Genomic DNA, 26,284 nt, shown 5'->3' on the forward strand with positions numbered 1-26,284 from the left:
GTCGGCCGAGCGTCGCCAGTCGAGGTCGGCCGAGCGTGGCGAGTCGAGGTCGGCCGAGCGTCGCGAGTCGAGGTCGGCCGATCGTCGCGAGTCGAGGTCGGTCGAGGTCGGCCGATCGTCGCAAGTCGAGGTCAACCAATCGTCGTGAGTCGAGGTCGGCCGAGGTCAGCCGATGGTCGCGAGGCAAGGTCGGTCGATGTCGGCTGATTGTCGCAGGTCGAGGTCAACCGACCGTCGCGAGTCGAGGTCGGCCGATGTCGGCCGAGCATCGCGAGTCGAGGTCGCCCGATGGTCGCGAGTTGAGGTCGGCCGAGGTCAGCCGATGGTCGCGAGTCGAGGTAGGCCGAGGTCGGCCGAGCGTCCCGAGTCGAGGTCAGCCCATCCTTGTGAGTCGAGGTCGGGCGATCGTCGCCAGTCGAGGTCGGCCGAGGTTGGCCGATTGTCGCGAGTCAAGGTCAGCCGAGGGTTCCGAGTCGAGATTGGTCGATTGGCGCGAGACGAGGTCCGCCGATCGTCGCGAGTCGAGGTCGGTCAAGGTCGGCCGAGCGTCGCGAGTCGGGGTCGGCCGAGCGTCGCCAGTCGGGGTGGGCCGATGTCGGCCGAGCGTGGTGAGTTGGGGTGGGCCAACGTCGGCCGAGCGTGGCGAGTCGGGGTTGGCCTAGCGTGGTGAGTCGGGGTCGGCCGATTTCGGCCGAGGTTGGCCAAGCGTCGCGAGTCGAGGTCAGCCCGTCCTTGTGAGTCAAGGTCGGGCGATCGTCGCCAGTCGAGGTCGGCCGAGGTCATCCGATCGTTGCGAGTCGAGGTTGGTCGAGGTCGGCCGAAGGTCGCGAGTGGAGGTTGGTCGAGGTCGGCCGAAGGTCGCGAGTCGAGGTTGGCCGATGGTTGCGAGTCCAGGTCGGCCCAGGTTGGCGGATTGGCGCGAGTCGAGGTTGGCTGAGGTCGGCCCAGCGTCGTGAGTCGAGGTCGGCTGATCATTGCGAGTGGAGGTCAGCCGATGTTCGCGAGTCGAGGTCGGCCGAGGTCGGCCAACCGTCGCGAGTCGAGGTCGGCCGAGGTAGGCCGAGCGTCGCGAGTCGAGGTCGGCCGAGGTAGGCCGAGCGTCGCGAGTCGAGGTCAGCCGATTATTGTGAGTTGAGATTGGCTGATCGTCGCGAGTCGAGGTCGGCCGAGGTCATCCAATGGTCGCGAGTCAAGGTCGGCCGAGGTCAGCCGAGCGTCGCGAGTCGAGGGCGGCCGAGCGTCGCCAGTCGAGGTCGGCCGAGGTCGGCCGATCGTCGCGAGTCGAGGTCGGCTGATCGTCGCCAGTCGAGGTCGGCTGATCGTCACCAGTCGAGGTCGGCTGACTTCAGCTGATGGTCGCGAGTTGAGGTCGGCCGAGGTCATCCGATCGTCGCGAGTCGAGGTCGGCCGAGGTCATCCGATCGTCGCGAGTCGAGGTCGGCCGAAGTCGGCCGATGGTCGCGAGTCGGGGTCGGCTGATGTCGGCCGAACGTCGCGAGTTGAGGTCGGCCGATTGTCGCGAGTCGCGGTCGGCTGACTTCAGCTGTGGGTCGCGAGTCGACGTCAGTCGATCGTCGCGAGTTGAGGTCGGCCGAGGTCATCCGATCGTTGCGAGTCGAGGTTGGCCGAGGTCATCCGATCGTTGTGAGTCGACGTCGGCCGATGGTTCCGAGTCGAGATTGGTCGATTGTCGCGAGTCGAGGTCGGTCGATGGTCGCGAGTCGAGGTCAGCCGATGGTCGCGAGTCGAGGTCGGTCGAGGTCGGCCGAGCGTCCCGAGTCGAGGTCAGCCCATCCTTGTGAGTCGAGGTCGGGCGATCGTCGCCAGTCGAGGTCGGCCGAGGTTGGCCGATTGTCGCGAGTCAAGGTCAGCCGAGGGTTCCGAGTCGAGATTGGTCGATTGGCGCGAGACGAGGTCCGCCGATCGTCGCGAGTCGAGGTCGGTCAAGGTCGGCCGAGCGTCGCGAGTCGGGGTCGGCCGAGCGTCGCCAGTCGGGGTGGGCCGATGTCGGCCGAGCGTGGTGAGTTGGGGTGGGCCAACGTCGGCCGAGCGTGGCGAGTCGGGGTTGGCCTAGCGTGGTGAGTCGGGGTCGGCCGATTTCGGCCGAGGTTGGCCAAGCGTCGCGAGTCGAGGTCAGCCCGTCCTTGTGAGTCAAGGTCGGGCGATCGTCGCCAGTCGAGGTCGGCCGAGGTCATCCGATCGTTGCGAGTCGAGGTTGGTCGAGGTCGGCCGAAGGTCGCGAGTGGAGGTTGGTCGAGGTCGGCCGAAGGTCGCGAGTCGAGGTTGGCCGATGGTTGCGAGTCCAGGTCGGCCCAGGTTGGCGGATTGGCGCGAGTCGAGGTTGGCTGAGGTCGGCCCAGCGTCGTGAGTCGAGGTCGGCTGATCATTGCGAGTGGAGGTCAGCCGATGTTCGCGAGTCGAGGTCGGCCGAGGTCGGCCAACCGTCGCGAGTCGAGGTCGGCCGAGGTAGGCCGAGCGTCGCGAGTCGAGGTCGGCCGAGGTAGGCCGAGCGTCGCGAGTCGAGGTCAGCCGATTATTGTGAGTTGAGATTGGCTGATCGTCGCGAGTCGAGGTCGGCCGAGGTCATCCAATGGTCGCGAGTCAAGGTCGGCCGAGGTCAGCCGAGCGTCGCGAGTCGAGGGCGGCCGAGCGTCGCCAGTCGAGGTCGGCCGAGGTCGGCCGATCGTCGCGAGTCGAGGTCGGCTGATCGTCGCCAGTCGAGGTCGGCTGATCGTCACCAGTCGAGGTCGGCTGACTTCAGCTGATGGTCGCGAGTTGAGGTCGGCCGAGGTCATCCGATCGTCGCGAGTCGAGGTCGGCCGAGGTCATCCGATCGTCGCGAGTCGAGGTCGGCCGAAGTCGGCCGATGGTCGCGAGTCGGGGTCGGCTGATGTCGGCCGAACGTCGCGAGTTGAGGTCGGCCGATTGTCGCGAGTCGCGGTCGGCTGACTTCAGCTGTGGGTCGCGAGTCGACGTCAGTCGATCGTCGCGAGTTGAGGTCGGCCGAGGTCATCCGATCGTTGCGAGTCGAGGTTGGCCGAGGTCATCCGATCGTTGTGAGTCGACGTCGGCCGATGGTTCCGAGTCGAGATTGGTCGATTGTCGCGAGTCGAGGTCGGTCGATGGTCGCGAGTCGAGGTCAGCCGATGGTCGCGAGTCGAGGTCGGTCGAGGTCGGCCGATTCTCGCAAGTCGAGGTCGGCCAACTGTCGCGAGTCAAGGTCGGCCAACCGTCGCGAGTTGAGGTCGGCCGAGGTCGGCCAATGGTTGCGAGTCGAGGTCGGCCGAGGTCGGCTGTTCGTCGCGAGGCGAGGTCGGCCGAGGCCGTCCGATCGTCGCGAGTCGAGGTCGGCCGAGGTCGGCCCAGCGTCGCGAGTCGAGGTCGGCCAATTATTGTGAGTTGAGATTGGCCGATCGTCGCAAGTCGAGGTTGGCGGATTGTCGCGAGTCGAGGTCGGCCGAGGTCCGCCGATGGTCGCGAGTCGAGGTCTGCCGATGGTCGAGAGTCGAGGTCGGTCGAGGTCGGCCGATTCTCGGGAGTCGAGGTCGGCCAACTGTCGCGAGTCGAGGCTGGCCGAGGTCGGCCGAGCATCGCCAGTCGAGGTCAGCCAAGCGTCGCGAGTCGAGGTTGGCAGAGCGTCGCGAGTCGAGGTCGGACGAAGTCGGCCGATCGTAGTGAGTCTAGGTAGGCCGAGGTCAGCCGAGCGTCGCGAGTCGAGGTCGGCCGATGGTCGCGAGTCGACGTCGCGAGTCGAGGTCGGCCGATTCTCTCAAGTCGAGGTCAGCCAACTGTCGCGAGTCGAGGTCGGCCGAGCGTCGCGCGCCGAGGTCGGCCGAGGTCGGCCGAGCGTCGCGCGCCGAGGTCGGCCGAGGTCGGCCGAGCGTCGCGCGCCGAGGTCGGCCGAGGTCGGCCGAGCGTCGCGCGCCGAGGTCGGCCGAAGTCGGCCCAGCGTCGCGAGTCGAGGGCGGCCGAGGTCGGCCGAGCGTCGCGAGTCGAGGGCGGCCGAGGTCGGCCGAGCGTCGCGAGTCGAGGGCGGCCGAGGTCGGCCGAGCGTCCCGAGTCGAGGTCAGCCCATCCTTGTGAGTCGAGGTCGGGCGATCGTCGCCAGTCGAGGTCGGCCGAGGTTGGCCGATTGTCGCGAGTCAAGGTCAGCCGAGGGTTCCGAGTCGAGATTGGTCGATTGGCGTGAGACGAGGTCGGCCGATCGTCGCGAGTCGAGGTTGGCCGATGGTAGCGAGTCCAGGTCGGCCCAGGTTGGCGGATTGGCACGATTCGAGGTTGGCTGAGGTCGGCCCAGCGTCGTGAGTCGAGGTCGGCTGATCATTGCGAGTGGAGGTCAGCCAATGTTCGCGAGTCGAGGTCGGCCGAGGTCGGCCGACCGTCGCGAGTCGAGGTCGGCTGACATCGGCCGACGGTCGCGAGTCGAGGTCGGCCGAGGTCGGCCGAGCGTCGCGAGTCGAGGGCGGCCGAGGTAGGCCGAGCGTCGCGAGTCGAGGGCGGCCGAGGTCAGCCGAGCGTCGCGAGTCGAGGGCGGCCGAGGTCAGCCGAGCGTCGCGAGTCGAGGGCGGCCGAGCGTCGCCAGTCGAGGTCGGCCGAGCGTCCCGAGTCGAGGTCAGCCCATCCTTGTGAGTCGAGGTCGGGCGATCGTCGCCAGTCGAGGTCGGCCGAGGTTGGCCGATTGTCACGAGTCAAGGTCAGCCGAGGGTTCCGAGTCGAGATTGGTCGATTGGCGCGAGACGAGGTCGGCTGATCGTCGCGAGTCGAGGTCGGCCGATGTCGGCCGAGCATCGCGAGTCGAGGTCGCCCGATGGTCGCGAGTTGAGGTCGGCCGAGGTCGGCCGATGGTCGCGAGTCGAGGTCGGCCAGTCGTTGCGAGTCGAGCTTGGTCGACCGTCGCGGGTCGAGGTCGACCGAGGTCGGCCCAGCGTCGCGCGCCGAGGTCGGCCCAGCGTCGTGCGCCGAGGTCGGCTCAGCGTCGCGTGCCGAGGTCGGCCGAGGTCGGCCCAGCGTCGCGAGTCGAGGTCGGCCGAGCGTCGCGAGTCGAGGTCAGCCGAGGTAGGCCGAGCGTCGCGAGTCGAGGTCGGCCGAGGTCGGCCGATGTTTGCGAGTCGAGGTTGCTGACCATCTCGAGTCAAGGTAGGCGAACCGTCGCGAGTCGAGTTTGGCCGAGGTTGGCCGTTCGTCGCGAGTTGAGGTCGGCCAAGGTCGGCCGAGGTCGGTCAATCATCATGTCTCGAGGTCGGCCGATCAGGGATCATCGCGTCTCGAGCTCGGCCGGCCAATCAGGTACCGTCGAGGTCAGCCGGTGCGAGTCGAGGTTGGCTGAGGTCGGCCGATCGTCGCAAGTCGAGGTCGGACGATTATTGCGAGTTGAGATTGGCCGATCGACGCGAGTCGAGGTCGGCTGGTCGTTGCGAGTCGAGATTGGTCGATCGTCTCGAGTCGAGGTCGGCCGAGGTCAGTCGATCGTCGCGAGTCGAGGTCGGCCGAGGTCAGCCGATCATCGCGAGTCGCGGTCGGCCGAGGTCGGCCGATCGTCGCGAGTCGCGGTCGGCCGAGGTCAGCCGATCGTCGCGAGTTGAGGTCGGCCAAGGTCGGCCCAGCGTCGCGAGTCGAGGTCGGCCGAGGTCTGCAGATGGTTGCGAGTCGAGGTCGGCCGAGGTAGGCCGAGCGTCGCGAGTCAAGGTCGGCCGAGGTCGGCCGAGCGTCGCGAGTCGAGGTCGGCCGAGGTCGGCCGAGCGTCGCGAGTCGAGGTCGGCCGAGGTAGGCCGAGCGTCGCGAGTCGAGGTCGGCCGAGGTCGGCCGAGCGTCGCGAGTCGAGGTCGGCCGATTATTGTGAGTTGAGATTGGCTGATCGTCGCGAGTCGAGGTCGGCCGAGGTCAGCCGAGCGTCGCGAGTCGAGGGCGGCCGAGCGTGGCGAGTCGAGGTCGGCCGATCGTCGCCAGTCGAGGTCGGCCGAGGTCGGCCGATGGTTGCGAGTCAAGGTTGGCCGAGGTCGGCCGATTGTCGCGAGTCAAGGTCAGCCGATGGTCGTGAGTCGAGGTAGGCCGAGGTCGGCCGAGCGTCGCCAGTCGAGGTCGGCCGAGCGTGGCGAGTCGAGGTCGACCGAGCGTCGTGAGTCGAGGTCGGCCGATCGTCGCCAGTCGAGGTCGGTCGAGGTCGGCCGATCGTCGCAAGTCGAGGTCAACCAATCGTCGTGAGTCGAGGTCGGCCGAGGTCAGCCGATGGTCGCGAGTCAAGGTCGGTCGATGTCGGCTGATTGTCGCAGGTCGAGGTCAACCGACCGTCGCGAGTCGAGGTCGGCCGATGTCGGCCGAGCATCGCGAGTCGAGGTCGCCCGATGGTCGCGAGTTGAGGTCGGCCGAGGTCAGCCGATGGTCGCGAGTCGAGGTAGGCCGAGGTCGGCCGAGCGTCCCGAGTCGAGGTCAGCCCATCCTTGTGAGTCGAGGTCGGGCGATCGTCGCCAGTCGAGGTCGGCCGAGGTTGGCCGATTGTCGCGAGTCAAGGTCAGCCGAGGGTTCCGAGTCAAGATTGGTCGATTGGCGCGAGACGAGGTCCGCCGATCGTCGCGAGTCGAGGTCGGTCAAGGTCGGCCGAGCGTCGCGAGTCGGGGTCGGCCGAGCGTCGCCAGTCGGGGTGGGCCGATGTCGGCCGAGCGTGGTGAGTTGGGGTGGGCCAACGTCGGCCGAGCGTGGCGAGTCGGGGTTGGCCTAGCGTGGTGAGTCGGGGTCGGCCGATTTCGGCCGAGGTTGGCCAAGCGTCGCGAGTCGAGGTCAGCCCGTCCTTGTGAGTCAAGGTCGGGCGATCGTCGCCAGTCGAGGTCGGCCGAGGTCATCCGATCGTTGCGAGTCGAGGTTGGTCGAGGTCGGCCGAAGGTCGCGAGTGGAGGTTGGTCGAGGTCGGCCGAAGGTCGCGAGTCGAGGTTGGCCGATGGTTGCGAGTCCAGGTCGGCCCAGGTTGGCGGATTGGCGCGAGTCGAGGTTGGCTGAGGTCGGCCCAGCGTCGTGAGTCGAGGTCGGCTGATCATTGCGAGTGGAGGTCAGCCGATGTTCGCGAGTCGAGGTCGGCCGAGGTCGGCCAACCGTCGCGAGTCGAGGTCGGCCGAGGTAGGCCGAGCGTCGCGAGTCGAGGTCGGCCGAGGTAGGCCGAGCGTCGCGAGTCGAGGTCAGCCGATTATTGTGAGTTGAGATTGGCTGATCGTCGCGAGTCGAGGTCGGCCGAGGTCATCCAATGGTCGCGAGTCAAGGTCGGCCGAGGTCAGCCGAGCGTCGCGAGTCGAGGGCGGCCGAGCGTCGCCAGTCGAGGTCGGCCGAGGTCGGCCGATCGTCGCGAGTCGAGGTCGGCTGATCGTCGCCAGTCGAGGTCGGCTGATCGTCACCAGTCGAGGTCGGCTGACTTCAGCTGATGGTCGCGAGTTGAGGTCGGCCGAGGTCATCCGATCGTCGCGAGTCGAGGTCGGCCGAGGTCATCCGATCGTCGCGAGTCGAGGTCGGCCGAAGTCGGCCGATGGTCGCGAGTCGGGGTCGGCTGATGTCGGCCGAACGTCGCGAGTTGAGGTCGGCCGATTGTCGCGAGTCGCGGTCGGCTGACTTCAGCTGTGGGTCGCGAGTCGACGTCAGTCGATCGTCGCGAGTTGAGGTCGGCCGAGGTCATCCGATCGTTGCGAGTCGAGGTTGGCCGAGGTCATCCGATCGTTGTGAGTCGACGTCGGCCGATGGTTCCGAGTCGAGATTGGTCGATTGTCGCGAGTCGAGGTCGGTCGATGGTCGCGAGTCGAGGTCAGCCGATGGTCGCGAGTCGAGGTCGGTCGAGGTCGGCCGATTCTCGCAAGTCGAGGTCGGCCAACTGTCGCGAGTCAAGGTCGGCCAACCGTCGCGAGTTGAGGTCGGCCGAGGTCGGCCAATGGTTGCGAGTCGAGGTCGGCCGAGGTCGGCTGTTCGTCGCGAGGCGAGGTCGGCCGAGGCCGTCCGATCGTCGCGAGTCCAGGTCGGCCGAGGTCGGCCCAGCGTCGCGAGTCGAGGTCGGCCAATTATTGTGAGTTGACATTGGCCGATCGTCGCAAGTCGAGGTTGGCGGATTGTCGCGAGTCGAGGTCGGCCGAGGTCCGCCGATGGTCGCGAGTCGAGGTCTGCCGATGGTCGAGAGTCGAGGTCGGTCGAGGTCGGCCGATTCTCGGGAGTCGAGGTCGGCCAACTGTCGCGAGTCGAGGCTGGCCGAGGTCGGCCGAGCATCGCCAGTCGAGGTCAGCCAAGCGTCGCGAGTCGAGGTTGGCAGAGCGTCGCGAGTCGAGGTCGGACGAAGTCGGCCGATCGTAGTGAGTCTAGGTAGGCCGAGGTCAGCCGAGCGTCGCGAGTCGAGGTCGGCCGATTCTCTCAAGTCGAGGTCAGCCAACTGTCGCGAGTCGAGGTCGGCCGAGCGTCGCGAGTCGAGGTCGGCCGAGGACGGCCGAGCGTCGCGCGCCGAGGTCGGCCGAGGTCGGCCGAGCGTCGCGCGCCGAGGTCGGCCGAGGTCGGCCGAGCGTCGCGCGCCGAGGTCGGCCGAGCGTCGCGCGCCGAGGTCGGCCGAGGTCGGCCGAGCGTCGCGCGCCGAGGTCGGCCGAGGTCGGCCGAGCGTCGCGCGCCGAGGGCGGCCGAGGTCGGCCGAGCGTCGCGCGCCGAGGTCGGCCGAGGCCGTCCGATCGTCGCGAGTCGAGGTCGGCCGAGGTCGGCCCAGCGTCGCGAGTCGAGGTCGGCCAATTATTGTGAGTTGACATTGGCCGATCGTCGCAAGTCGAGGTTGGCGGATTGTCGCGAGTCGAGGTCGGCCGAGGTCCGCCGATGGTTGCGAGTCGAGGTCTGCCGATGGTCGAGAGTCGAGGTCGGTCGAGGTCGGCCGATTCTCGGGAGTCGAGGTCGGCCAACTGTCGCGAGTCGAGGCTGGCCGAGGTCGGCCGAGCATCGCCAGTCGAGGTCAGCCAAGCGTCGCGAGTCGAGGTTGGCAGAGCGTCGCGAGTCGAGGTCGGACGAAGTCGGCCGATCGTAGTGAGTCTAGGTAGGCCGAGGTCAGCCGAGCGTCGCGAGTCGAGGTCGGCCGATGGTCGCGAGTCGACGTCGCGAGTCGAGGTCGGCCGATTCTCTCAAGTCGAGGTCAGCCAACTGTCGCGAGTCGAGGTCGGCCGAGCGTCGCGAGTCGAGGTCGGCCGAGGACGGCCGAGCGTCGCGAGTCGAGGTCGGCCGAGGACGGCCGAGCGTCGCGCGCCGAGGTCGGCCGAGGTCGGCCCAGCGTCGCGCGCCGAGGTCGGCCGAGGTCGGCCCAGCGTCGCGCGCCGAGGTCGGCCGAGGTCGGCCGAGCGTCGCGAGTCGAGGGCGGCCGAGGTCGGCCGAGCGTCGCGAGTCGAGGGCGGCCGAGGTCGGCCGAGCGTCCCGAGTCGAGGTCAGCCCATCCTTGTGAGTCAAGGTCGGGCGATCGTCGCCAGTCGAGGTCGGCCGAGGTTGGCCGATTGTCGCGAGTCAAGGTCAGCCGAGGGTTCCGAGTCGAGATTGGTCGATTGGCGTGAGACGAGGTCAGCCGATCGTCGCGAGTCGAGGTTGGCCGATGGTAGCGAGTCCAGGTCGGCCCAGGTTGGCGGATTGGCACGATTCGAGGTTGGCTGAGGTCGGCCCAGCGTCGTGAGTCGAGGTCGGCTGATCATTGCGAGTGGAGGTCAGCCAATGTTCGCGAGTCGAGGTCGGCCGAGGTCGGCCGACCGTCGCGAGTCGAGGTCGGCTGACATCGGCCGATGGTCGCGAGTCGAGGGCGGCCGAGGTCGGCCGAGCGTCGCGAGTCGAGGGCGGCCGAGGTAGGCCGAGCGTCGCGAGTCGAGGGCGGCCGAGGTCGGCCGAGCGTCGCGAGTCGAGGGCGGCCGAGGTCAGCCGAGCGTCGCGAGTCGAGGGCGGCCGAGCGTCGCCAGTCGAGGTCGGCCGAGCGTCCCGAGTCGAGGTCAGCCCATCCTTGTGAGTCGAGGTCGGGCGATCGTCGCCAGTCGAGGTCGGCCGAGGTTGGCCGATTGTCACGAGTCAAGGTCAGCCGAGGGTTCCGAGTCGAGATTGGTCGATTGGCGCGAGACGAGGTCGGCTGATCGTCGCGAGTCGAGGTCGGCCGATGTCGGCCGAGCATCGCGAGTCGAGGTCGCCCGATGGTCGCGAGTTGAGGTCGGCCGAGGTCGGCCGATGGTCGCGAGTCGAGGTCGGCCAGTCGTTGCGAGTCGAGCTTGGTCGACCGTCGCGGGTCGAGGTCGACCGAGGTCGGCCCAGCGTCGCGCGCCGAGGTCGGCCCAGCGTCGCGTGCCGAGGTCGGCCGAGGTCGGCCCAGTGTCGCGAGTCGAGGTCGGCCGAGCGTCGCGAGTCGAGGTCAGCCGAGGTAGGCGAACCGTCGCGAGTCGAGTTTGGCCGAGGTTGGCCGTTCGTCGCGAGTTGAGGTCGGCCAAGGTCGGCCGAGGTCGGTCAATCATCATGTCTCGAGGTCGGCCGATCAGGGATCATCGCGTCTCGAGCTCGGCCGGCCAATCAGGTACCGTCGAGGTCAGCCGGTGCGAGTCGAGGTTGGCTGAGGTCGGCCGATCGTCGCAAGTCGAGGTCGGACGATTATTGCGAGTTGAGATTGGCCGATCGACGCGAGTCGAGGTCGGCTGGTCGTTGCGAGTCGAGATTGGTCGATCGTCGCGAGTCGAGGTCGGCCGAGGTCAGTCGATCGTCGCGAGTCGAGGTCAGCCGAGGTCAGCCGATCATCGCGAGTCGCGGTCGGCCGAGGTCGGCCGATCGTCGCGAGTCGAGGTCGGCCGAGGTCAGCCGATCGTCGCGAGTCGAGGTCGGCCAAGGTCGGCCCAGCGTCGCGAGTCGAGGTCGGCCGAGGTCTGCAGATGGTTGCGAGTCGAGGTCGGCCGAGGTAGGCCGAGCGTCGCGAGTCAAGGTCGGCCGAGGTCGGCCGAGCGTCGCGAGTCGAGGTCGGCCGAGGTCGGCCGAGCGTCGCGAGTGGAGGTCGGCCGAGGTCGGCCGAGCGTCGCGAGTCGAGGTCGGCCGAGGTAGGCCGAGCGTCGCGAGTCGAGGTCGGCCGATTATTGTGAGTTGAGATTGGCTGATCGTCGCGAGTCGAGGTCGGCCGAGGTCAGCCGAGCGTCGCGAGTCGAGGGCGGCCGAGCGTGGCGAGTCGAGGTCGGCCGATCGTCGCCAGTCGAGGTCGGCCGATCGTCGCCAGTCGAGGTCGGCCGAGGTCGGCCGATGGTTGCGAGTCAAGGTTGGCCGAGGTCGGCCGATTGTCGCGAGTCAAGGTCAGCCGATGGTCGTGAGTCGAGGTAGGCCGAGGTCGGCCGAGCGTCGCCAGTCGAGGTCGGCCGAGCGTGGCGAGTCGAGGTCGGCCGAGCGTCGTGAGTCGAGGTCGGCCGATCGTCGCGAGTCGAGGTCGGTCGAGGTCGGCCGATCGTCGCAAGTCGAGGTCAACCAATCGTCGTGAGTCGAGGTCGGCCGAGGTCAGCCGATGGTCGCGAGGCAAGGTCGGTCGATGTCGGCTGATTGTCGCAGGTCGAGGTCAACCGACCGTCGCGAGTCGAGGTCGGCCGATGTCGGCCGAGCATCGCGAGTCGAGGTCGCCCGATGGTCGCGAGTTGAGGTCGGCCGAGGTCAGCCGATGGTCGCGAGTCGAGGTAGGCCGAGGTCGGCCGAGCGTCCCGAGTCGAGGTCAGCCCATCCTTGTGAGTCGAGGTCGGGCGATCGTCGCCAGTCGAGGTCGGCCGAGGTTGGCCGATTGTCGCGAGTCAAGGTCAGCCGAGGGTTCCGAGTCGAGATTGGTCGATTGGCGCGAGACGAGGTCCGCCGATCGTCGCGAGTCGAGGTCGGTCAAGGTCGGCCGAGCGTCGCGAGTCGGGGTCGGCCGAGCGTCGCCAGTCGGGGTGGGCCGATGTCGGCCGAGCGTGGTGAGTTGGGGTGGGCCAACGTCGGCCGAGCGTGGCGAGTCGGGGTTGGCCTAGCGTGGTGAGTCGGGGTCGGCCGATTTCGGCCGAGGTTGGCCAAGCGTCGCGAGTCGAGGTCAGCCCGTCCTTGTGAGTCAAGGTCGGGCGATCGTCGCCAGTCGAGGTCGGCCGAGGTCATCCGATCGTTGCGAGTCGAGGTTGGTCGAGGTCGGCCGAAGGTCGCGAGTGGAGGTTGGTCGAGGTCGGCCGAAGGTCGCGAGTCGAGGTTGGCCGATGGTTGCGAGTCCAGGTCGGCCCAGGTTGGCGGATTGGCGCGAGTCGAGGTTGGCTGAGGTCGGCCCAGCGTCGTGAGTCGAGGTCGGCTGATCATTGCGAGTGGAGGTCAGCCGATGTTCGCGAGTCGAGGTCGGCCGAGGTCGGCCAACCGTCGCGAGTCGAGGTTGGCCGAGGTAGGCCGAGCGTCGCGAGTCGAGGTCGGCCGAGGTAGGCCGAGCGTCGCGAGTCGAGGTCAGCCGATTATTGTGAGTTGAGATTGGCTGATCGTCGCGAGTCGAGGTCGGCCGAGGTCACCCAATGGTCGCGAGTCAAGGTCGGCCGAGGTCAGCCGAGCGTCGCGAGTCGAGGGCGGCCGAGCGTCGCCAGTCGAGGTCGGCCGAGGTCGGCCGATCGTCGCGAGTCGAGGTCGGCTGATCGTCGCCAGTCGAGGTCGGCTGATCGTCACCAGTCGAGGTCGGCTGACTTCAGCTGATGGTCGCGAGTTGAGGTCGGCCGAGGTCATCCGATCGTCGCGAGTCGAGGTCGGCCGAGGTCATCCGATCGTCGCGAGTCGAGGTCGGCCGAAGTCGGCCGATGGTCGCGAGTCGGGGTCGGCTGATGTCGGCCGAACGTCGCGAGTTGAGGTCGGCCGATTGTCGCGAGTCGCGGTCGGCTGACTTCAGCTGTGGGTCGCGAGTCGACGTCAGTCGATCGTCGCGAGTTGAGGTCGGCCGAGGTCATCCGATCGTTGCGAGTCGAGGTTGGCCGAGGTCATCCGATCGTTGTGAGTCGACGTCGGCCGATGGTTCCGAGTCGAGATTGGTCGATTGTCGCGAGTCGAGGTCGGTCGATGGTCGCGAGTCGAGGTCAGCCGATGGTCGCGAGTCGAGGTCGGTCGAGGTCGGCCGATTCTCGCAAGTCGAGGTCGGCCAACTGTCGCGAGTCAAGGTCGGCCAACCGTCGCGAGTTGAGGTCGGCCGAGGTCGGCCAATGGTTGCGAGTCGAGGTCGGCCGAGGTCGGCTGTTCGTCGCGAGGCGAGGTCGGCCGAGGTCGGCCGAGCGTCGCGCGCCGAGGTCGGCCGAGGTCGGCCCAGCGTCGCGCGCCGAGGTCGGCCGAGGTCGGCCCAGCGTCGCGAGTCGAGGGCGGCCGAGGTCGGCCGAGCGTCGCGAGTCGAGGGCGGCCGAGGTCGGCCGAGCGTCCCGAGTCGAGGTCAGCCCATCCTTGTGAGTCGAGGTCGGGCGATCGTCGCCAGTCGAGGTCGGCCGAGGTTGGCCGATTGTCGCGAGTCAAGGTCAGCCGAGGGTTCCGAGTCGAGATTGGTCGATTGGCGTGAGACGAGGTCGGCCGATCGTCGCGAGTCGAGGTTGGCCGATGGTAGCGAGTCCAGGTCGGCCCAGGTTGGCGGATTGGCACGATTCGAGGTCGGCCGAGGTCGGCCCAGCGTCGCGAGTCGAGGTCGGCCGAGGTCTGCAGATGGTTGCGAGTCGAGGTCGGCCGAGGTAGGCCGAGCGTCGCGAGTCAAGGTCGGCCGAGGTCGGCCGAGCGTCGCGAGTGGAGGTCGGCCGAGGTCGGCCGAGCGTCGCGAGTGGAGGTCGGCCGAGGTCGGCCGAGCGTCGCGAGTCGAGGTCGGCCGAGGTAGGCCGAGCGTCGCGAGTCGAGGTCGGCCGATTATTGTGAGTTGAGATTGGCTGATCGTCGCGAGTCGAGGTCGGCCGAGGTCAGCCGAGCGTCGCGAGTCGAGGGCGGCCGAGCGTGGCGAGTCGAGGTCGGCCGATCGTCGCCAGTCGAGGTCGGCCGAGGTCGGCCGATGGTTGCGAGTCAAGGTTGGCCGAGGTCGGCCGATTGTCGCGAGTCAAGGTCAGCCGATGGTCGTGAGTCGAGGTAGGCCGAGGTCGGCCGAGCGTCGCCAGTCGAGGTCGGCCGAGCGTGGCGAGTCGAGGTCGACCGAGCGTGGCGAGTCGAGGTCGGCCGATCGTCGCCAGTCGAGGTCGGTCGAGGTCGGCCGATCGTCTCAAGTCGAGGTCAACCAATCGTCGTGAGTCGAGGTCGGCCGAGGTCAGCCGATGGTCGCGAGGCAAGGTCGGTCGATGTCGGCTGATTGTCGCAGGTCGAGGTCAACCGACCGTCGCGAGTCGAGGTCGGCCGATGTCGGCCGAGCATCGCGAGTCGAGGTCGCCCGATGGTCGCGAGTTGAGGTCGGCCGAGGTCAGCCGATGGTCGCAAGTCGAGGTAGGCCGAGGTCGGCCGAGCGTCCCGAGTCGAGGTCAGCCCATCCTTGTGAGTCGAGGTCGGGCGATCGTCGCCAGTCGAGGTCGGCCGAGGTTGGCCGATTGTCGCGAGTCAAGGTCAGCCGAGGGTTCCGAGTCGAGATTGGTCGATTGGCGCGAGACGAGGTCCGCCGATCGTCGCGAGTCGAGGTCGGTCAAGGTCGGCCGAGCGTCGCGAGTCGGGGTCGGCCGAGCGTCGCCAGTCGGGGTGGGCCGATGTCGGCCGAGCGTGGTGAGTTGGGGTGGGCCAACGTCGGCCGAGCGTGGCGAGTCGGGGTTGGCCTAGCGTGGTGAGTCGGGGTCGGCCGATTTCGGCCGAGGTTGGCCAAGCGTCGCGAGTCGAGGTCAGCCCGTCCTTGTGAGTCAAGGTCGGGCGATCGTCGCCAGTCGAGGTCGGCCGAGGTCATCCGATCGTTGCGAGTCGAGGTTGGTCGAGGTCGGCCGAAGGTCGCGAGTGGAGGTTGGTCGAGGTCGGCCGAAGGTCGCGAGTCGAGGTTGGCCGATGGTTGCGAGTCCAGGTCGGCCCAGGTTGGCGGATTGGCGCGAGTCGAGGTTGGCTGAGGTCGGCCCAGCGTCGTGAGTCGAGGTCGGCTGATCATTGCGAGTGGAGGTCAGCCGATGTTCGCGAGTCGAGGTCGGCCGAGGTCGGCCAACCGTCGCGAGTCGAGGTCGGCCGAGGTAGGCCGAGCGTCGCGAGTCGAGGTCGGCCGAGGTAGGCCGAGCGTCGCGAGTCGAGGTCGGCCGAGGTAGGCCGAGCGTCGCGAGTCGAGGTCAGCCGATTATTGTGAGTTGAGATTGGCTGATCGTCGCGAGTCGAGGTCGGCCGAGGTCATCCAATGGTCGCGAGTCAAGGTCGGCCGAGGTCAGCCGAGCGTCGCGAGTCGAGGGCGGCCGAGCGTCGCCAGTCGAGGTCGGCCGAGGTCGGCCGATCGTCGCGAGTCGAGGTCGGCTGATCGTCGCCAGTCGAGGTCGGCTGATCGTCACCAGTCGAGGTCGGCTGACTTCAGCTGATGGTCGCGAGTTGAGGTCGGCCGAGGTCATCCGATCGTCGCGAGTCGAGGTCGGCCGAGGTCATCCGATCGTCGCGAGTCGAGGTCGGCCGAAGTCGGCCGATGGTCGCGAGTCGGGGTCGGCTGATGTCGGCCGAACGTCGCGAGTTGAGGTCGGCCGATTGTCGCGAGTCGCGGTCGGCTGACTTCAGCTGTGGGTCGCGAGTCGACGTCAGTCGATCGTCGCGAGTTGAGGTCGGCCGAGGTCATCCGATCGTTGCGAGTCGAGGTTGGCCGAGGTCATCCGATCGTTGTGAGTCGACGTCGGCCGATGGTTCCGAGTCGAGATTGGTCGATTGTCGCGAGTCGAGGTCGGTCGATGGTCGCGAGTCGAGGTCAGCCGATGGTCGCGAGTCGAGGTCGGTCGAGGTCGGCCGATTCTCGCAAGTCGAGGTCGGCCAACTGTCGCGAGTCAAGGTCGGCCAACCGTCGCGAGTTGAGGTCGGCCGAGGTCGGCCAATGGTTGCGAGTCGAGGTCGGCCGAGGTCGGCTGTTCGTCGCGAGGCGAGGTCGGCCGAGGTCGGCCGAGCGTCGCGCGCCGAGGTCGGCCGAGGTCGGCCCAGCGTCGCGCGCCGAGGTCGGCCGAGGTCGGCCCAGCGTCGCGAGTCGAGGGCGGCCGAGGTCGGCCGAGCGTCGCGAGTCGAGGGCGGCCGAGGTCGGCCGAGCGTCCCGAGTCGAGGTCAGCCCATCCTTGTGAGTCGAGGTCGGGCGATCGTCGCCAGTCGAGGTCGGCCGAGGTTGGCCGATTGTCGCGAGTCAAGGTCAGCCGAGGGTTCCGAGTCGAGATTGGTCGATTGGCGTGAGACGAGGTCGGCCGATCGTCGCGAGTCGAGGTTGGCCGATGGTAGCGAGTCCAGGTCGGCCCAGGTTGGCGGATTGGCACGATTCGAGGTCGGCCGAGGTCGGCCCAGCGTCGCGAGTCGAGGTCGGCCGAGGTCTGCAGATGGTTGCGAGTCGAGGTCGGCCGAGGTAGGCCGAGCGTCGCGAGTCAAGGTCGGCCGAGGTCGGCCGAGCGTCGCGAGTGGAGGTCGGCCGAGGTCGGCCGAGCGTCGCGAGTGGAGGTCGGCCGAGGTCGGCCGAGCGTCGCGAGTCGAGGTCGGCCGAGGTAGGCCGAGCGTCGCGAGTCGAGGTCGGCCGATTATTGTGAGTTGAGATTGGCTGATCGTCGCGAGTCGAGGTCGGCCGAGGTCAGCCGAGCGTCGCGAGTCGAGGGCGGCCGAGCGTGGCGAGTCGAGGTCGGCCGATCGTCGCCAGTCGAGGTCGGCCGAGGTCGGCCGATGGTTGCGAGTCAAGGTTGGCCGAGGTCGGCCGATTGTCGCGAGTCAAGGTCAGCCGATGGTCGTGAGTCGAGGTAGGCCGAGGTCGGCCGAGCGTCGCCAGTCGAGGTCGGCCGAGCGTGGCGAGTCGAGGTCGACCGAGCGTGGCGAGTCGAGGTCGGCCGATCGTCGCCAGTCGAGGTCGGTCGAGGTCGGCCGATCGTCTCAAGTCGAGGTCAACCAATCGTCGTGAGTCGAGGTCGGCCGAGGTCAGCCGATGGTCGCGAGGCAAGGTCGGTCGATGTCGGCTGATTGTCGCAGGTCGAGGTCAACCGACCGTCGCGAGTCGAGGTCGGCCGATGTCGGCCGAGCATCGCGAGTCGAGGTCGCCCGATGGTCGCGAGTTGAGGTCGGCCGAGGTCAGCCGATGGTCGCAAGTCGAGGTAGGCCGAGGTCGGCCGAGCGTCCCGAGTCGAGGTCAGCCCATCCTTGTGAGTCGAGGTCGGGCGATCGTCGCCAGTCGAGGTCGGCCGAGGTTGGCCGATTGTCGCGAGTCAAGGTCAGCCGAGGGTTCCGAGTCGAGATTGGTCGATTGGCGCGAGACGAGGTCCGCCGATCGTCGCGAGTCGAGGTCGGTCAAGGTCGGCCGAGCGTCGCGAGTCGGGGTCGGCCGAGCGTCGCCAGTCGGGGTGGGCCGATGTCGGCCGAGCGTGGTGAGTTGGGGTGGGCCAACGTCGGCCGAGCGTGGCGAGTCGGGGTTGGCCTAGCGTGGTGAGTCGGGGTCGGCCGATTTCGGCCGAGGTTGGCCAAGCGTCGCGAGTCGAGGTCAGCCCGTCCTTGTGAGTCAAGGTCGGGCGATCGTCGCCAGTCGAGGTCGGCCGAGGTCATCCGATCGTTGCGAGTCGAGGTTGGTCGAGGTCGGCCGAAGGTCGCGAGTGGAGGTTGGTCGAGGTCGGCCGAAGGTCGCGAGTCGAGGTTGGCCGATGGTTGCGAGTCCAGGTCGGCCCAGGTTGGCGGATTGGCGCGAGTCGAGGTTGGCTGAGGTCGGCCCAGCGTCGTGAGTCGAGGTCGGCTGATCATTGCGAGTGGAGGTCAGCCGATGTTCGCGAGTCGAGGTCGGCCGAGGTCGGCCAACCGTCGCGAGTCGAGGTCGGCCGAGGTAGGCCGAGCGTCGCGAGTCGAGGTCGGCCGAGGTAGGCGAGCGTCGCGAGTCGAGGTCGGCCGAGGTAGGCCGAGCGTCGCGAGTCGAGGTCAGCCGATTATTGTGAGTTGAGATTGGCTGATCGTCGCGAGTCGAGGTCGGCCGAGGTCATCCAATGGTCGCGAGTCAAGGTCGGCCGAGGTCAGCCGAGCGTCGCGAGTCGAGGGCGGCCGAGCGTCGCCATCGAGGTCGGCCGAGGTCGGCCGATCGTCGCGAGTCGAGGTCGGCTGATCGTCGCCAGTCGAGGTCGGCTGATCGTCACCAGTCGAGGTCGGCTGACTTCAGCTGATGGTCGCGAGTTGAGGTCGGCCGAGGTCATCCGATCGTCGCGAGTCGAGGTCGGCCGAGGCATCCGATCGTCGCGAGTCGAGGTCGGCCGAAGTCGGCCGATGGTCGCGAGTCGGGGTCGGCTGATGTCGGCCGAACGTCGCGAGTTGAGGTCGGCCGATTGTCGCGAGTCGCGGTCGGCTGACTTCAGCTGTGGGTCGCGAGTCGAACGTCAGTCGATCGTCGCGAGTTGAGGTCGGCCGAGGTCATCCGATCGTTGCGAGTCGAGGTTGGCCGAGGTCATCCGATCGTTGTGAGTCGACGTCGGCCGATGGTTCCGAGTCGAGATTGGTCGATTGTCGCGAGTCGAGGTCGGTCGATGGTCGCGAGTCGAGGTCAGCCGATGGTCGCGAGTCGAGGTCGGTCGAGGTCGGCCGATTCTCGCAAGTCGAGGTCGGCCAACTGTCGCGAGTCAAGGTCGGCCAACCGTCGCGAGTTGAGGTCGGCCGAGGTCGGCCAATGGTTGCGAGTCGAGGTCGGCCGAGGTCGGCTGTTCGTCGCGAGGCGAGGTCGGCCGAGGCCGTCCGATCGTCGCGAGTCCAGGTCGGCCGAGGTCGGCCCAGCGTCGCGAGTCGAGGTCGGCCAATTATTGTGAGTTGACATTGGCCGATCGTCGCAAGTCGAGGTTGGCGGATTGTCGCGAGTCGAGGTCGGCCGAGGTCCGCCGATGGTCGCGAGTCGAGGTCTGCCGATGGTCGAGAGTCGAGGTCGGTCGAGGTCGGCCGATTCTCGGGAGTCGAGGTCGGCCAACTGTCGCGAGTCGAGGGCTGGCCGAGGTCGGCCGAGCATCGCCAGTCGAGGTCAGCCAAGCGTCGCGAGTCGAGGTTGGCAGAGCGTCGCGAGTCGAGGTCGGACGAAGTCGGCCGATCGTAGTGAGTCTAGGTAGGCCGAGGTCAGCCGAGCGTCGCGAGTCGAGGTCGGCCGATGGTCGCGAGTCGACGTCGCGAGTCGAGGTCGGCCGATTCTCTCAAGTCGAGGTCAGCCAACTGTCGCGAGTCGAGGTCGGCCGAGCGTCGCGAGTCGAGGTCGGCCGAGGACGGCCGAGCGTCGCGCGCCGAGGTCGGCCGAGGTCGGCCGAGCGTCGCGCGCCGAGGTCGGCCGAGGTCGGCCCAGCGTCGCGCGCCGAGGTCGGCCGAAGTCGGCCCAGCGTCGCGAGTCGAGGTCGGCCGAGGTCGGCCGAGCGTCGCGAGTCGAGGGCGGCCGAGGTCGGCCGAGCGTCGCGAGTCGAGGGCGGCCGAGGTCGGCCGAGCGTCCCGAGTCGAGGTCAGCCCATCCTTGTGAGTCAAGGTCGGGCGATCGTCGCCAGTCGAGGTCGGCCGAGGTTGGCCGATTGTCGCGAGTCAAGGTCAGCCGAGGGTTCCGAGTCGAGATTGGTCGATTGGCGTGAGACGAGGTCGGCCGATCGTCGCGAGTCGAGGTTGGCCGATGGTAGCGAGTCCAGGTCGGCCCAGGTTGGCGGATTGGCACGATTCGAGGTTGGCTGAGGTCGGCCCAGCGTCGTGAGTCGAGGTCGGCTGATCATTGCGAGTGGAGGTCAGCCAATGTTCGCGAGTCGAGGTCGGCCGAGGTCGGCCGACCGTCGCGAGTCGAGGTCGGCTGACATCGGCCGATGGTCGCGAGTCGAGGGCGGCCGAGGTCGGCCGAGCGTCGCGAGTCGAGGGCGGCCGAGGTCGGCCGAGCGTCGCGAGTCGAGGGCGGCCGAGGTCGGCCGAGCGTCGCGAGTCGAGGGCGGCCGAGCGTCGCCAGTCGAGGTCGGCCGAGCGTCCCGAGTCGAGGTCAGCCCATCCTTGTGAGTCGAGGTCGGGCGATCGTCGCCAGTCGAGGTCGGCCGAGGTCGGCCGATTGTCACGAGTCAAGGTCAGCCCGAGGGTTCCGAGTCGAGATTGGTCGATTGGCGCGAGACGAGGTCGGCTGATCGTCGCGAGTCGAGGTCGGCCGATGTCGGCCGAGCATCGCGAGTCGAGGTCGCCCGATGGTCGCGAGTTGAGGTCGGCCGAGGTCGGCCGATGGTCGCGAGTCGAGGTCGGCCAGTCGTTGCGAGTCGAGCTTGGTCGACCGTCGCGGGTCGAGGTCGACCGAGGTCGGCCCAGCGTCGCGCGCCGAGGTCGGCCCAGCGTCGCGTGCCGAGGTCGGCCGAGGTCGGCCCAGTGTCGCGAGTCGAGGTCGGCCGAGCGTCGCGAGTCGAGGTCAGCCGAGGTAGGCGAACCGTCGCGAGTCGAGTTTGGCCGAGGTTGGCCGTTCGTCGCGAGTTGAGGTCGGCCAAGGTCGGCCGAGGTCGGTCAATCATCATGTCTCGAGGTCGGCCGATCAGGGATCATCGCGTCTCGAGCTCGGCCGGCCAATCAGGTACCGTCGAGGTCAGCCGGTGCGAGTCGAGGTTGGCTGAGGTCGGCCGATCGTCGCAAGTCGAGGTCGGACGATTATTGCGAGTTGAGATTGGCCGATCGACGCGAGTCGAGGTCGGCTGGTCGTTGCGAGTCGAGATTGGTCGATCGTCGCGAGTCGAGGTCGGCCGAGGTCAGTCGATCGTCGCGAGTCGAGGTCGGCCGAGGTCAGCCGATCATCGCGAGTCGCGGTCGGCCGAGGTCGGCCGATCGTCGCGAGTCGCGGTCGGCCGAGGTCAGCCGATCGTCGCGAGTCGAGGTCGGCCAAGGTCGGCCCAGCGCGCGAGTCGAGGTCGGCCAAGGTCGGCCCAGCGTCGCGAGTCGAGGTCGGCCGAGGTCTGCAGATGGTTGCGAGTCGAGGTCGGCCGAGGTAGGCCGAGCGTCGCGAGTCAAGGTCGGCCGAGGTCGGCCGAGCGTCGCGAGTCGAGGTCGGCCGAGGTCGGCCGAGCGTCGCGAGTCGAGGTCGGCCGAGGTCGGCCGAGCGTCGCGAGTCGAGGTCGGCCGAGTCGGCCGAGCGTCGCGAGTCGAGGTCGGCCGAGGTCGGCCGAGCGTCGCGAGTCGAGGTCGGCCGATTATTGTGAGTTGAGATTGGCTGATCGTCGCGAGTCGAGGTCGGCCGAGGTCAGCCGAGCGTCGCGAGTCGAGGGCGGGCGAGCGTGGCGAGTCGAGGTCGGCCGATCGTCGCCAGTCGAGGTCGGCCGAGGTCGGCCGATGGTTTGCGAGTCAAGGTTGGCCGAGGTCGGCCGATTGTCGCGAGTCAAGGTCAGCCGATGGTCGTGAGTCGAGGTAGGCCGAGGTCGGCCGAGCGTCGCCAGTCCGAGGTCGGCCGAGCGTGGCGAGTCGAGGTCGCCGAGCGTCGTGAGTCGAGGTCGGCCGATCGTCGCGAGTCGAGGTCGGTCGAGGTCGGCCGATCGTCGCAAGTCGAGGTCAACCAATCGTCGTGAGTCGAGGTCGGCCGAGGTCAGCCGATGGTCGCGAGTCAAGGTCGGTCGATGTCGGCTGATTGTCGCAGGTCGAGGTCAACCGACCGTCGCGAGACGAGGTCGGCCGATGTCGGCCGAGCATCGCGAGTCGAGGTCGCCCGATGGTCGCGAGTTGAGGTCGGCCGAGGTCAGCCGATGGTCGCAAGTCGAGGTAGGCCGAGGTCGGCCGAGCGTCCCGAGTCGAGGTCAGCCCATCCTTGTGAGTCGAGGTCGGGCGATCGGCTCGCCAGTCGAGGTCGGCCGAGGTTGGCCGATTGTCGCGAGTCAAGGTCAGCCGAGGGTCCGAGTCGAGATTGGTCGATTGGCGCGAGACGAGGTTCCGCCGATCGTCGCGAGTCGAGGTCGGTCAAGGTCGGCCGAGCATCGCGAGTCGGGGTCGGCCGAGCGTCGCCAGTCGGGGTGGGCCGATGTCGGCCGAGCGTGGTGAGTTGGGGTGGGCCAACGTCGGCCGAGCGTGGCGAGTCGGGGTTGGCCTAGCGTGGTGAGTCGGGGTCGGCCGATTTCGGCCGAGGTTGGCCAAGCTGTCGCGAGTCGAGGTCAGCCCGTCCTTGTGAGTCAAGGTCGGGCGATCGTCGCCAGTCGAGGTCGGCCGAGGTCATCCGATCGTGCCGAGTCGAGGTTGGTCGAGGTCGGCCGAAGGTCGCGAGTGGAGGTTGGTCCGAGGTCGCGGCCGAAGGTCGCGAGTCGAGGTTGGCCGATGGTTGCGAAGTCCAGGTCGGCCCAGGTTGGCGGATTGGCGGCGAGTCGAGGTTGCTGAGGTCGGCCCAGTCGAGGTCGGCTGATCATTGCGAGTGGAGGTCAGCCGATGTTCGCGAGTCGAGGTCGGCCGAGGTCGGCCAACCGTCGCGAGTCGAGGTCGGCCGAGGTAGGTCGAGCGTCGCGAGTCGAGGTCGGCCGAGGTAGGCCGAGCGTCGCGAGTCGAGGTCGGCCGATTATTGTGAGTTGAGATTGGCTGATCGTCGCGAGTCGAGGTCGGCCGAGGTCATCCAATGGTCGCGAGTCAAGGTCGGCCGAGGTCAGCCGAGCGTCGCGAGTCGAGGGCGGCCGAGCGTCGCCAGTCGAGGTCGGCCGAGGTCGGCCGATCGTCGCGAGTCGAGGTCGGCTGATCGTCGCCAGTCGAGGTCGGCTGATCGTCACCAGTCGAGGTCGGCTGACTTCAGCTGATGGTCGCGAGTTGAGGTCGGCCGAGGTCATCCGATCGTCGCGAGTCGAGGTCGGCCGAGGTCATCCGATCGTCGCGAGTCGAGGTCGGCCGAAGTCGGCCGATGGTCGCGAGTCGGGGTCGGCTGATGTCGGCCGAACGTCGCGAGTTGAGGTCGGCCGATTGTCGCGAGTCGCGGTCGGCTGACTTCAGCTGTGGGTCGCGAGTCGACGTCAGTCGATCGTCGCGAGTTGAGGTCGGCCGAGGTCATCCGATCGTTGCGAGTCGAGGTTGGCCGAGGTCATCCGATCGTTGTGAGTCGACGTCGGCCGATGGTTCCGAGTCGAGATTGGTCGATTGTCGCGAGTCGAGGTCGGTCGATGGTCGCGAGTCGAGGTCAGCCGATGGTCGCGAGTCGAGGTCGGTCGAGGTCGGCCGAGCGTCCCGAGTCGAGGTCAGCCCATCCTTGTGAGTCGAGGTCGGGCGATCGTCGCCAGTCGAGGTCGGCCGAGGTTGGCCGATTGTCGCGAGTCAAGGTCAGCCGAGGGTTCCGAGTCGAGATTGGTCGATTGGCGCGAGACGAGGTCCGCCGATCGTCGCGAGTCGAGGTCGGTCAAGGTCGGCCGAGCGTCGCGAGTCGGGGTCGGCCGAGCGTCGCCAGTCGGGGTGGGCCGATGTCGGCCGAGCGTGGTGAGTTGGGGTGGGCCAACGTCGGCCGAGCGTGGCGAGTCGGGGTTGGCCTAGCGTGGTGAGTCGGGGTCGGCCGATTTCGGCCGAGGTTGGCCAAGCGTCGCGAGTCGAGGTCAGCCCGTCCTTGTGAGTCAAGGTCGGGCGATCGTCGCCAGTCGAGGTCGGCCGAGGTCATCCGATCGTTGCGAGTCGAGGTTGGTCGAGGTCGGCCGAAGGTCGCGAGTGGAGGTTGGTCGAGGTCGGCCGAAGGTCGCGAGTCGAGGTTGGCCGATGGTTGCGAGTCCAGGTCGGCCCAGGTTGGCGGATTGGCGCGAGTCGAGGTTGGCTGAGGTCGGCCCAGCGTCGTGAGTCGAGGTCGGCTGATCATTGCGAGTGGAGGTCAGCCGATGTTCGCGAGTCGAGGTCGGCCGAGGTCGGCCAACCGTCGCGAGTCGAGGTCGGCCGAGGTAGGCCGAGCGTCGCGAGTCGAGGTCGGCCGAGGTAGGCCGAGCGTCGCGAGTCGAGGTCGGCCGAGGTAGGCCGAGCGTCGCGAGTCGAGGTCAGCCGATTATTGTGAGTTGAGATTGGCTGATCGTCGCGAGTCGAGGTCGGCCGAGGTCATCCAATGGTCGCGAGTCAAGGTCGGCCGAGGTCAGCCGAGCGTCGCGAGTCGAGGGCGGCCGAGCGTCGCCAGTCGAGGTCGGCCGAGGTCGGCCGATCGTCGCGAGTCGAGGTCGGCTGATCGTCGCCAGTCGAGGTCGGCTGATCGTCACCAGTCGAGGTCGGCTGACTTCAGCTGATGGTCGCGAGTTGAGGTCGGCCGAGGTCATCCGATCGTCGCGAGTCGAGGTCGGCCGAGGTCATCCGATCGTCGCGAGTCGAGGTCGGCCGAAGTCGGCCGATGGTCGCGAGTCGGGGTCGGCTGATGTCGGCCGAACGTCGCGAGTTGAGGTCGGCCGATTGTCGCGAGTCGCGGTCGGCTGACTTCAGCTGTGGGTCGCGAGTCGACGTCAGTCGATCGTCGCGAGTTGAGGTCGGCCGAGGTCATCCGATCGTTGCGAGTCGAGGTTGGCCGAGGTCATCCGATCGTTGTGAGTCGACGTCGGCCGATGGTTCCGAGTCGAGATTGGTCGATTGTCGCGAGTCGAGGTCGGTCGATGGTCGCGAGTCGAGGTCAGCCGATGGTCGCGAGTCGAGGTCGGTCGAGGTCGGCCGATTCTCGCAAGTCGAGGTCGGCCAACTGTCGCGAGTCAAGGTCGGCCAACCGTCGCGAGTTGAGGTCGGCCGAGGTCGGCCAATGGTTGCGAGTCGAGGTCGGCCGAGGTCGGCTGTTCGTCGCGAGGCGAGGTCGGCCGAGGCCGTCCGATCGTCGCGAGTCGAGGTCGGCCGAGGTCGGCCCAGCGTCGCGAGTCCAGGTCGGCCAATTATTGTGAGTTGACATTGGCCGATCGTCGCAAGTCGAGGTTGGCGGATTGTCGCGAGTCGAGGTCGGCCGAGGTCCGCCGATGGTCGCGAGTCGAGGTCTGCCGATGGTCGAGAGTCGAGGTCGGTCGAGGTCGGCCGATTCTCGGGAGTCGAGGTCGGCCAACTGTCGCGAGTCGAGGCTGGCCGAGGTCGGCCGAGCATCGCCAGTCGAGGTCAGCCAAGCGTCGCGAGTCGAGGTTGGCAGAGCGTCGCGAGTCGAGGTCGGACGAAGTCGGCCGATCGTAGTGAGTCTAGGTAGGCCGAGGTCAGCCGAGCGTCGCGAGTCGAGGTCGGCCGATGGTCGCGAGTCGACGTCGCGAGTCGAGGTCGGCCGATTCTCTCAAGTCGAGGTCAGCCAACTGTCGCGAGTCGAGGTCGGCCGAGCGTCGCGCGCCGAGGTCGGCCGAGGTCGGCCGAGCGTCGCGCGCCGAGGTCGGCCGAGGTCGGCCGAGCGTCGCGCGCCGAGGTCGGCCGAGGTCGGCCGAGCGTCGCGCGCCGAGGTCGGCCGAAGTCGGCCCAGCGTCGCGAGTCGAGGGCGGCCGAGGTCGGCCGAGCGTCGCGAGTCGAGGGCGGCCGAGGTCGGCCGAGCGTCGCGAGTCGAGGGCGGCCGAGGTCGGCCGAGCGTCCCGAGTCGAGGTCAGCCCATCCTTGTGAGTCGAGGTCGGGCGATCGTCGCCAGTCGAGGTCGGCCGAGGTTGGCCGATTGTCGCGAGTCAAGGTCAGCCGAGGGTTCCGAGTCGAGATTGGTCGATTGGCGTGAGACGAGGTCGGCCGATCGTCGCGAGTCGAGGTTGGCCGATGGTAGCGAGTCCAGGTCGGCCCAGGTTGGCGGATTGGCACGATTCGAGGTTGGCTGAGGTCGGCCCAGCGTCGTGAGTCGAGGTCGGCTGATCATTGCGAGTGGAGGTCAGCCAATGTTCGCGAGTCGAGGTCGGCCGAGGTCGGCCGACCGTCGCGAGTCGAGGTCGGCTGACATCGGCCGACGGTCGCGAGTCGAGGTCGGCCGAGGTCGGCCGAGCGTCGCGAGTCGAGGGCGGCCGAGGTAGGCCGAGCGTCGCGAGTCGAGGGCGGCCGAGGTCAGCCGAGCGTCGCGAGTCGAGGGCGGCCGAGGTCAGCCGAGCGTCGCGAGTCGAGGGCGGCCGAGCGTCGCCAGTCGAGGTCGGCCGAGCGTCCCGAGTCGAGGTCAGCCCATCCTTGTGAGTCGAGGTCGGGCGATCGTCGCCAGTCGAGGTCGGCCGAGGTTGGCCGATTGTCACGAGTCAAGGTCAGCCGAGGGTTCCGAGTCGAGATTGGTCGATTGGCGCGAGACGAGGTCGGCTGATCGTCGCGAGTCGAGGTCGGCCGATGTCGGCCGAGCATCGCG

This window comes from Struthio camelus, chromosome 2, assembly GCF_040807025.1.
Source record: "Struthio camelus isolate bStrCam1 chromosome 2, bStrCam1.hap1, whole genome shotgun sequence".
Classification (NCBI taxonomy): Eukaryota; Metazoa; Chordata; class Aves; order Struthioniformes; family Struthionidae; genus Struthio; species Struthio camelus.